The 12,019-nt window shown below is 36.7% G+C and overlaps 1 protein-coding gene across 1 annotated transcript in view; it reads left to right on the top strand.

Annotated features, from left to right (window-relative positions):
- The window catches only part of NELL2 (neural EGFL like 2), a 135,247-nt gene that overhangs the window by 82,593 nt on the left and 40,635 nt on the right, over window positions 1-12,019 (top strand). The window lies entirely within an intron of this gene.

Genomic DNA, 12,019 nt, shown 5'->3' with positions numbered 1-12,019 from the left:
CTTTTGGACTGATGATTATTGACTTACAAAACCTCGTACTTCACCATATCAAAATTCTTGTGGTACAGACTCCTTGACCACAGAAGGAGTTGCATCCTTCCTAGTCCTTTGCACACAGAATTATGCTGAAGTCTACCTTGGAATGCTAAGGGGTTTTGGGTGAAATTTCACTTTTGTTAGTGAAGTTGCATTTTGTGAGTTAATGTTTCTGAAAGTAATGTGTCTGGAAAAGACACTAGATATTTTTCCTGAGGACATTATCAATACATAAAACTCACAGAAATTTTCTGTCTTGTTTTTTTTTTTTTTTTTTAAAGAAAATGCTAGTGCATTTGTGGCATGTTAAGACTGAAGAAGAAAACTGAAAATTGAAATTTTTTCAGGACAGCAATCAATTTACCTTCTTTAAACCATGCCCTTTACTGTTCATGTAGTCAGTCGTGCAAAAATTGACATACCCCCCACCTCATCAAGTAACAAAAAAAATTTGGACTATGTTGATGTTTCTGTCAAGAACCAAGAGCTCTGTCAACAAACTTATCAATAAAACAGCAATCTGCTTTACCTAAATAGTTCGTAGGAGCTTTTGTGGGAGTATTTGTTCATTATGACAAGCTTCCAAATCATCTCAAAAAGACTTCTTCTTCTTCTTCTTCTTCTTTATGTTGTTATGTGCTGCAGTCTTTTCACATCCTCTAAAATATATTCTTTGGAGAAATGGTGCAAGGAATTGTATCTGTTTCATATTTTTAAAGTAAAAGGTATTCCAAGGAAAATACATTCACTGAGCTAGCTTGATTAGCCCGTAACACACACTGCTCAAAATCAAAAGTCACTGTTATCTTCTGTAGCTGTTCTTTAAAATCGTCACAAGAACAAAATTAAAGTATCTAAATGTCTTATCCTTTTTTTTAAAATTCACGCTTTGCTTTCAGAATGAGCATTAAAAAAAAACCCAATAACCTCATTTATTTAGATTTTATTAATTATATTCACCTGTTTGAGCCTCCCTTCGAATATACTAATAAAGGTGTATTTAATTTGAATGGGGCACAGAATTTAATAATGAATAGTTACTTTCTAATGCAAAATAATATTAGTGGTAAACTGCTTAATCATGCAATAAAAGATGAATTTACACTCTCCCAAATATCTGTCTTGGCAGATATTAGAACTAATTTGTAAATACTTCATAAGATAATGTCCAAGTCATGTAGAAGTGGAAATTTGGAATGGACTGACAAAGATAAGCAGCTCTGAGTCACACAGACCAATCACCAGGAAAAATATATTGTCAGCAACAGTAATTACAGCAGGTAATGGTGTCATTTGCCCTGTTACAGACAAGAAAATGTGATGAGTTTGGAACACACCAGCTGTCACACAGTGTTAACTTTGATGGTTAGGGTTTGGAAACCTCTAATAGTGTCTTTTAATGACAGCGTATTTAAAGAAGCGAAACTAAAGGTTTTGTGCTGCTCAAAGTGGGGATAAATGGCCAGTCTTACTCAAGATAAAATTGGTTTTTAGGAAGGTGAGGTTTCATCAAGAGTATCTGTTCTAATTTGTTCAAGTATTTTTAAAAATCTGGAGTGTGCAAATACTTGAAAAGAAGAGTTTGTTACCTTGTTCCTAACCCTTCACAAGGTGAAATTGGATTAACTTAAATTCTGTCTGCATCATTTTAATGCCTGAGAAGCAAATAAAGTTTGTTGTTGTTGGTAGTCTGAACAGATATTCCAGTCTGTTTTGAATACCCAGGGTTTACCTTAATACACCTTCCATAGGATGGGCTTCATCTTAGCTTGAAGTACTCGAGTTGTTCACAGCATCTGTGCTTAAATCCTGACTTTTCCAAAGAGCAGGCTTGTGAAGAAAGTAGGGTTACAGAGGTGAAGTCAGTCTGGGATGATACTAATAGTAGCAAAATGGAATATCTGGTCAAAGTTTACTTTCTTCTTAACTTCATTGATTCTAAATTCATATTTTGACTTTGGGACCTGAACAATACTGTAGACTTCTTACCTGTGGTTCTGCTTGTTTGAACAATTCATGGTGTTCTTAAACAAGACAGCAAATTTGATGACAGAATTTTTCAGATATGTAAAGTTTGCTAAGATGTGCTTATGCAAATATTTATTTATTAATTTAAAATACACATAAGTATCTTAAAGGTATTCCAATCTTAATGATTTTATGATTCATTTAAGTACAGAAATAATTATTTGTAAGCTTGATAGACACTAGCAATTGAACTGTGGCAACAAAAACATGGTGTACTCTGGAAAATCTATCCACGAAACAAGGTAGCCAGTGTCAAGCTTCATACCATTACAGCAGTGGGGGAATGAATGTGAGAGCACATTTCATTGCAACTCCTTTACTGTGCTGTGCAGCTTTTTGTTAGAATCAGTTCAGACAGCTCTGCAGGTTTTCTTCTGGCATCAAGGGCTCTGTCTGAGCTGCAGAGCCAGGAGCACTTGATGGCTTTCAAGGCCGTCTGTGTGTTAGCTCCTCCCTGGTACTGCACAGTGGTGAGGACTGGCTGTACCATTCTCCTTAAGTGCTTTTGTGTCCAGGGAACATGCACTGTTCACGAAGGATACATTTGCTGTGCTGTTCTGGTGTGCCTTTGTAAACTGGTGAGGGGATGTATGCTAGGGAAAATTTGGTATATTACTGGAGATGGTGTCAAGGCTGACCAAAGGGAAAAGCTGCAATATTGTTCTACCTTACCATCACTGAAGTATAACTTGTCCTCATTTTTGAGTAGAGAACTCTCTTCAAAATCAGGTGAGCAGCACTTAAAGAAGGCCTCTTCTCCCTAGAGAGCTCAAGCATCCTGTCTTCTTAAAAATAGCGCTGTCCTTGATATACAGTGAGTGACCTGAGTGTCTGAGTCACAGCCCTGCCAAGGAAATGAGAGGAACTACTTCATGCATTAAGAATCTCTCTGCTGCATAAAAAGAAAGAAAAAAAGCCCATTTGTTTCCTAGCATTTGTGGTTAGGTAAGTTGCTCCAGATTCCTGTGGACAAGAGTGGGATCAAAGCAACGGCAGCATTTCATCCACCACTGTGGTGCCTTTCATTTTCTTTGCCAGACAAGTGCTAACTTAGGTAATGGAGCTGTAATGTTGTAACTGATTTTCCAGGAGCCCTGAAATGTGTTGACAAACCCTGGTCACAATGCTATTCTGAACAGAATACAAGCAGCACCAGCTGTTTCTAGAGAGTTTTGAGAACATTACTGTTCTCTAGCAGTTTTGATTGTTGAGACATCTTTCTTCTATCACTTTGTGCATATCCGCCTTCTGTTAACTTTGTGCTGAGAAAGTGTTCAGCGTTCTTATGGAGTCTTCTGGTCATGTGGGTAATCTCTAAGTTGTTACGAATGAAATATGAGAGCAGCCAGCAAGTTACCATCCTCAACAGCAGTCAGGTTACTTTACAGCTTTTATTTGTGTAACAGAAATATGTGTGGGAGGGAGGCCAAATATCCAACGGGGTATCTATTGCTAGTGGCAGACTTGTTACAGCATGGAGCCATTTAGTAAGGAAACAGTAAATAAAAAGAGTTGGAATTAGAAGAACTAAAATAAACATATTTTGGTTGGCGGAAGAAATTATATTTGCAGCTCTAGCCTGGCTATTCTACTAGCAATGAAGTAGGGATCACAACTAGAGATGCAGAATTTGCTATCATTATTGCTTTTGACCACATAATAGAAGATTTTGAAAGCATCAGTTTATCATAATTGTATGGGAGGTTTTGTATACAATAAAAGTTGGAATTAAGTACAATTTACCTTGGAATAAAGAGTGCATCTGGCTAGATTAAATTTAAAAAAAAAAAAAGACAAAAAAAAGGATGAATCTGTGGAGAAAGTCTAGCAAGTGTACAGAATAAAATGCCTTTTGAAAGATAGATACCTAATTTTAAATTTTCCCTGGTTAAAGATATTACAAGATCAGTTTGAATTAAGGCAAAAAAGAAGTGGGTGACAAGGTCCTTGTCAAGGTCTAGACTGAAATCACTTAAGGTGGGATTTTCAAAATAATTTTGCATTTATGCTACAGTCCTGCCCAATGTAATCAGTGGGAGTTACAGATGTTCCTTTAGGGGAAACAGTTGGGACTCTGCTAAATGCTTTAGAAAATCCTTCCTTTAAACTTTTCTGTTCAAGAGGGTGTATAGAAAATGGCAGATGTGAAAGAAAATGGAGATAAATTAAAGCTTTTTTAACTTTAGCTGTCAGGCAAAATATTCTTCAATATATTTACTCTGCCTAACTGATTGAAAAGTGTAAAAATTCACAGGATGTTACATGGTGTAACACTGATTAATATTGCAGTAGAAGTCCCCATGATTGGAATGTATTTTGCAAAAATATGTATTATTCCATGAAATTGGAAATTACAAAACACATGTTGAGGAAGATGAATCTTAGGTGTGTTTGACAAAGTCTAAGTGATTGGATGAAGAGCTGTAGAGGAGGATGGAGGGAATAAGGGTAGGCCTGCCACAAAATACGTATTTTATCCATCAACTTGTCTTTTTCATCTGAAATTACTTAGTATATCTTTGTCTTCCCAGTGTTCCAAGAGATCTTGGCACAGACTTCTTCGTGTGCAGATCCCGCACAAAATGTGGACTGGTCAACATTCAAGTTATGTGTTAGTCTTTTCAAGTTGAGTCCTAGTTGAGGGTATAGCCTGTTTAGAGCCATAAAATCCATTATTAGAGCTACAGAATTTGGAATTACTAGTGGAAGATTCAAAGGGACTTAAAACTAGGACTCGTGTATTCCAAAGTCTAGGAGGAGAATCTAGAGCAGGAATAACCAAAAAGTAAAGAAAAGAGATTTTTCACAAAGAAAAAAAGTCTCAAGGTCAAAGGGTAGGAAAAAAGGTATGTGCTTTTTGTAGGCTTGGGTGTGCAAAATAGTTTTCTTTAGATGAAAGTCTGTTGTGAAACAAAACATGAAATTGAAAATCTTCTTAGTGTATGTGTTTTTTAAAAACTAGAGCTAACTACAGTTAGAATGTCCCAAGTTTTTGGGATTTGTATTCGCATATAAATATGCAGAATTTCTCTAGTCTGTGTCCCAGTATCTTTCTTGTGTTACCTATGTTGGTAAAGAGCATTGCACACATCAAGGTTTTGCCTCTCCTAGAAAGTAAAAAAGTCATGATTGGAAATTTGAGGTGTTTTAGCAATGGATTTCATTATCACATGCAGTGTCATGATTTGCTTCTTTTGTGAAACAAATTATGTCAGTTTCAAAAGTTCAGCTCAGTCTGTAGCTCTCTTGGGTCTTGTCAGAGCTACCGCCACCTTGGAGCTTTCTCCAGAACCCTGTTAGCCTCACAGGCAGATGCAAAGAGAATGAGAGCTTGTTCTTTCAGTTTCTTTTAATCCCACATCAGTAACTGCCAGTAATATATATTGCCTTCTTTGTTTTCCTAGTAGTATAACTAGGATGCAGTTCTGGAGATTTTTTTTTTTTTTTTGTACGGATGTGAAAAGAACACTGGATTTCAGATGCATCCCCAAGTGGATTTTCTTCCTAAGGTTTCCTTACAGTTGCCTTATTTTTCCTTTTGTACTATATTAAGACCAAATATAGAACAAGTAAATAAGCTAATAGCTGGAAGAGAGAAAAGAGATCTAGATGAGTTAATGGCATCTGTTCTCCCTGAAGAGCAGCAATGGACTAAGCAATTGCTGTCAGAAGCAGCATCTCAGAAAGCAGGATGACTTCTAAAGCAGACCTTGAGAACAGAGCATGCACGTACTTACACAGAGCCAAGACCTCTCCTGGTTCTCTACTGCAACACTGGGGAGGAGACTGGGGGTGCCTGGGGGGTTGGGAGGAGACACAGCCAGGACAGGTGACCCAAACTGACCACAGGGAGATTCCAGCCCGTGTGACATCATGCTGAGGTATACAGTGTGGGGAGGAGAAGGAAGGGGGACGTTTGGAGTGATGGATGTTACTGTGACACCCCCAGTAACCATTAGGTGTGATGGGCCCTGCTCTCCTGGAGATGGCTGAACACCTGCCTGCCATTGCAAAGCAGTGGGTTAACCCCTGCTTTTCATTTGCTTCAGTGTGCTCAGCTTTTGCTTTCCCTATTAAGTTGTCTCTATCTTAAACCATGCGTTTTCTGGATTTTGCTCTTCTGATTCTCTCTCTGATCCTGCTGGTGGAGGGAGCAAGCAGTTTCTCTACAGAAATTGCTGTTTATGGCTGCACTGAAGAAGGAATTAGAAAGTGAAGACCAAGAACAGCATAGATATCTGGGAATAGATGAAAATAAAAATTAGTCAAATAACAGGATTAGCAGGGAACAAACTCTTCTAGACCTGGGTTTTGGTGTCCCCAGCTTTAAACTGAATCTGCTGGTGGTCATTAATGATTAATGACTCAAGCATTAACTAAGTGTAAACTGTGTGATGGTAACTCTTAAGAGTGATTAAACACAGGTTCTATTTTGCATTTAAATTAAGAAATATCTATAGAAAAAATGAATTGGGGAATATCAATCACAAATTTTAACATAATATATATGGAAATATAAAATCACTCTTTTAGGTGGAAAAGGCCTTGAAGATCATCAAGTCCAACCCAACACTGCCAAGTCCACCACTGAACTATGTCCTTAAGTGCCACGTGCCACATATACATGTCTTTTAAATGCCTCCAGGGATGGTTACTCAAACACTTCACTGGGCAGCCTGTTCCAGTGCTTGATAGCCCTTACAGTGAAAAATATCTTTCTAGTGAACAATCTCAACCTCCAAGCACAACTTGAAGCCAGTTTCTCTTGTCCTGATGCATGCTACTTTGGAGATGAGACTGAGCCCTCAGCTGTGTACAACCTCCTGTCAGGTAGTTGTAGAGAAGGTCCTCCCAGGCCTTTTCTTCAGGCTAAGCAGTCCCAGTTCCCTCAGACGCTCCTCGTAAGACTTGTTCTCTGGCCCCTTTTCCAGTTTCAGTGCCCTTCTTTGGACACTTTCCAGCAAATAGTTCAATAAATTTACAGCATTTGCTCTTTAAAAATAGTGTGCATATACTGATTTAAATTAACTCTGCCAATTAGAGTTTAAATGAGTTAATATGAAGTCTTATAAATGAGTTAATATGAAGTCTTAAAGAGATTAACCATCTGTCAATTCTCAAATGATCTTAATGGAACAAGTCTTCCATATTACACATATAATTGCTACTAATTTTTGTCTTCTATGTGAACTGTAGGTGGGGGGAAAACACTTTGTAATTAAGATAAACTGTAAGTGGGCATTTAAGTGTGTTGGCTATTGACAATTCAAGTAAATCTTACCTGTTGTCACAGCCACATCAGATGGCCAGCTGGTCATCATGGTTCTGTAGTTCTATACCAAATCAGTGAGGTGGAGATGGAAGACTGAAGTAATTCCAATTCTTGAATGCAGAGAGATCAAAAGGGAAAAATTTATTTATTTATTTATTAATATTTTTATTTAGTCTGGGTTCACAAGTTCTCCACACAGCAGTCTGATCTGTTACATAATGTTACAAGATTACAGTTGCAGGGATGTATTCTATTTGTATTTTTGGTAACTTCCATGCATTTCTGCATTTTAAGGATGATCTCAGCTCTTATTTTCCAGTGTTGTTAATGGATGGTTCAGGAAAACTGCCAGCATAATACATTTCATCCCTAAGTAAGGAATGCAGCTCAGTCATCATTCCTATTTGCTATTGGATTAGATTATGATTATTTATTTTTTCTAAGACCTTTGCAGAATTTGGATAGACAAGGCAAATATTGGGAAGGCTTGCAGCATGCATGTAGGAAATGCTATACAGACATTTATTTTTAATCATAAAATACACAGTAGGAAGGATAGGTTGTTGCATAGTGCAAATGAGGAGGCAGGTGCCACACCTTGTGGACAACATATTAAATTTTACCAAGTTCAGCAAGAATCTCTGCACAGATAACAAATTTGGTGAGATGGGTCCTCCAGCTGTCATTGCATTGAGATGCATCACAGCATCTAGTGGGTCCTGATCAGTTTATGCCACCAGTGCTACTTTGTAGTGTGCAATACTTCACCCTAGATACCCTTCCGAAGTAACGTTTTTCTCAACCAAGCAATATGGAATATTCTGAAATAGTATTTCAATATAAATCAGAATAAAATAAAATTCTTCATGTTTACTCTATGTGCTATATATGTAGATATGTATATGTATGCATATTTTTGTGTCTATATAATGTATTTACACACACAAAGATCTTAAAGTAAATCAATTACATCATCACATAATTTTTGCCCTTTTAAGTTGTCTGTGTCATAAGAACTATTTAATGAGACATTCATATGCACTTACTGCTACTGTTGTTATGACCATGAGGAAATAGCAAATTTTGGAGTTAAAGCTTTTTCTCTATCTAGAAAGATCTCATGTCAGACATAGTTTAGTCAATATAAATAGAGTATTTAAAGCTTTATTTGATTACCAAAAAGAGATGTTATGAATTTTAACACTGTTGAGCATGAGTCCTGGACAGTGCAAAATGGATTTCAAATATATTACATCATAAAACTTTAGAATTCATCATTGAAACCAGTGCATTTGATCTCTTTACAAGATGTTTATGCAAGTTCAGGTTGGTAAATCATTAAAATTTATCTGCAGAAAATAATTTTAATTTCTTTGCCTCTATAATACAATTGTACCTGGCCTGTTCCTATCTTAATTATGGTGTGCAGTGAAATAAGTATGGAGTGTTCATTAAATGCGTCACATGATTTCTAAAGATTTTTTAAATAAATGGCCTTGAGAAACAAAATTTCAACTTTTCTAAATTAGGCAAATAATGTTCCTAAACTGGTTTTTGATCTTAAAAGCCATTTTGCAGGTTTTCTTTTAACGATTCTTTTATAAATTGCTTTTTTGGTTCTTTATAGCGCACGGTCCAATCTGCTTCTGCAGTTTCTGATTTGGTATTTAAGACTGCTCAACTCAGCTCTGCAATTTTCTCCTTTTTCTAAGATGACTTTCCAAGTGTTTGATTAAAAAAAGAAACCAAAGTGATAGGCATGAATTAAGAGGAATTAATAATGAAGAATTATGAACAGACCACCACCCTTTTTATTAATAATTAGTATTTCTGTGTTAATAAAGCTGAACAATCTGTCTTGTTATCACTAGTGATAAACCGGTTTCTGGTGGTCTCTTTAAATTGGTGTGCTGAGTGCTGCAAGAGTGGATGTAGTGACATGGTTTATGTACAGGATTTTTTCAGGTGTCGTTTAATCCTGTAATGAATCCATAAAAGAGCCTCTCCTGAAGTGTAAGCTGTCTTCTCTGTTAGGTGTCACTGTAGAAAGCAATATGAAGAAACACTGTGTTTAAATGTTTTAAAGTGTGTTACTGAAGCTGAGATGATAGAGAGAAACAAATTTAGAGGGATTGTAAAACACACTGGTCTTTTTTTTTAGCTGTTTTTTTGTTTTGTTTTGTTTTCCAATCATATAAAAATCTCCTGTATTTGAATTACAGATTTTCTCCTAACTCTGAAACATTTTCCTCTTTAAAATGACATACAAACTTCAATCCAGGAATCATTTATCAGACTATGAATTTTTCATGAGTCAGTAAGATGTGATTTCAATAAAAATAGACCTAAACCTTGAGCAGATAACTACAGAAAAAGAAGGTGATGGCTGTTTCAATACAGTTTGTACAGAAGCATCCTCCTTTAAGAAACCCCAAAGTTTACATAGGTTAGGATACCAGGCATATAACCTTTGCATCCAAGTACCGTTATTTAGCTCATGGAAAGTTAATTTTATTTATAATGTATGCTTTAATAAGAAAATCCATCTTGAAAGTCTTTGTAGTTTTTCTTATCCCCAGAAAAGCAAATGTTAGGAAGGCACACTCAAATGTGGCAGCCATCTCTTTAAATGAAGGACATACAACTGTGCAAATGATCTTCAAGGCTCTGGTCCTTAGTGGGCTTTCGAAGCTGCTCCAGCCACACACACACATCCCTTCCTCGTGCTGTGGCAGCCTGCAATCACCTGCTGCCCTCTAATACACTCTTTTCCCTTGTAAGAGCTGCAGTGCATGCCAGGGGTGCTTCTGCATTCCTAAGGTGTAAGATGGATGACTATTCCTCTTTGAGCATGATACTTAATTTGTCAAATGTAGTTATTTAAACTGAGCTAACCAGTGTGATATATTTTTTATTATTGTAGGGACCCTTCCTCCTGAGATACCAAGATAATGGCTTTGCAGGGTATTTTGGCCTGCTGAATATGTTTTACACATTCCCATAGTTATTTTCTTCTTGTGTGTTATTTAAAAATTACAAAATAATTAATAATATTTAAATAAAAACATATTTAAATAATACCATAATATTAAAATAAAATAAGAAAACCAGGATAGTGTTACAGTATAGGTTATACTTTTTTCCACAATTTGCCTGGCCATTACTTTCTCTTTTTATTATGGAGTTGTTTCATATAAATACTGTTTGAACCAGCATAAGAGATTTCACTGTGTTAGGAGGTCAGAGTCAAATACTGTTAAGTGGATTTTAGAGGGGCTGGATCATTTGGTGAACAATAGCAATTTTAGTTGTTCATGCTGAGAGCAAAGTTATTAAATCTCATGCTGGAGGGCAGAGGCCTGCAGCCTGTGCTGTGCTGCATCCAGTGGGGGTTGAAGAGAGCATGATTGGTGATACAAGAGACACAAGTTCTTGTTTAGAAGAGAGGCATTAGGTTAATGTTTTTAAAAACCAAACAAATAAACGCTCAACAACAGCAAACTCACAGAAATTAAACTAAACTTGTGGAGCATTTACAATTTATTAGTTACATTGAGGTGAATGCTCCCCCCTTTTAAACAACAGGTCCTTGCCATTTCTAGAGGAAAGTTTACCTCTACTGATGGATTGGATATGTGCCATTCTGCCAGTTTTATACTCTTACAGTTTATGGCCACTGTTGACATAGCAAGTTTTTCTTGACAACACAGTGGGATATATGCAGTCATTATTCATAAACAGGAAGAATCAGAGCAGTCTTCCCCCTCGAAATGGGGGAAGAAGGAGCATCTGATTCCAGATTTGAAACTTGTGCTAAATAGCCAGAACTGGTCTAAGCTGCACTAATAAAATTCACTGAAACCTGGGTACAATGATAGCTATGAGAACTTCACATACAGGTTAGTCCATGTGTGCTAATTAAAATTAGATGTCTTTATGTTCCCCAAACAGCTGGTTTTCCTGAAATTTTCACTTCAGGGCTCTGAAATTATATGTGGATAGATGAATGCTGTTGATTTAACAAAAATGCAAGGAGTGTTTCCAGTAAGATGGAAGCATTTTATTTTGATGCATCCAGACTAATAATATAATAGAGCTCTTCATGTACCATTATGAAATGACACTTTAGGGCATCTTATTTTAAGATCCCATTTTCTGTTTCTTAAAAATCACAAACTAAAGCATAAAAATGTTCTGTAACCTAAATACTTAAGCAATGGATTTGGTTTTATTTTTTTCACCTGAAATAGTGCACTGCAAATCAACACAAAATCACATTCTTCAGACTCCTAATTTATTCCCAAAAGAGATGTTTTCTAGTACGTCCCAGTCACCAGACTGAGGAGTCTCACCCATCACACTCTGGTGCTAGGACATGCCATGCTAGAAGTCCCTTGAAAAGCAGGCAGACCTCTGTTTTCAGGTTATTTATTTCATATAAATGAAGTGCTTTGTATGGGCTGAAGGGAGGGGAAACATGGGCAGCACTTTGACCACCTGCCTTCTGCTAACGATGCCGTTTGCAGTTTGGAGCGTGTGTCTCGCACCATTAGTCAGCTTTCTGAAAGAAACCCTAAGAATCCCACTTAAGATAAACCTGCGTGAATAAATTATACAGCAGAAGTAGCATATGGATTTTCAGTATGCTAGCCAGAACTTTGGCAAATGTTTATGAGAATACTT

The sequence above is a fragment of the Cinclus cinclus genome, chromosome 4 (assembly GCF_963662255.1).
Source record: "Cinclus cinclus chromosome 4, bCinCin1.1, whole genome shotgun sequence".
Classification (NCBI taxonomy): Eukaryota; Metazoa; Chordata; class Aves; order Passeriformes; family Cinclidae; genus Cinclus; species Cinclus cinclus.
The sequence above is the reverse complement of the archived record's forward strand: the minus strand, read 5'-3'. Positions and strand labels throughout refer to the sequence as shown.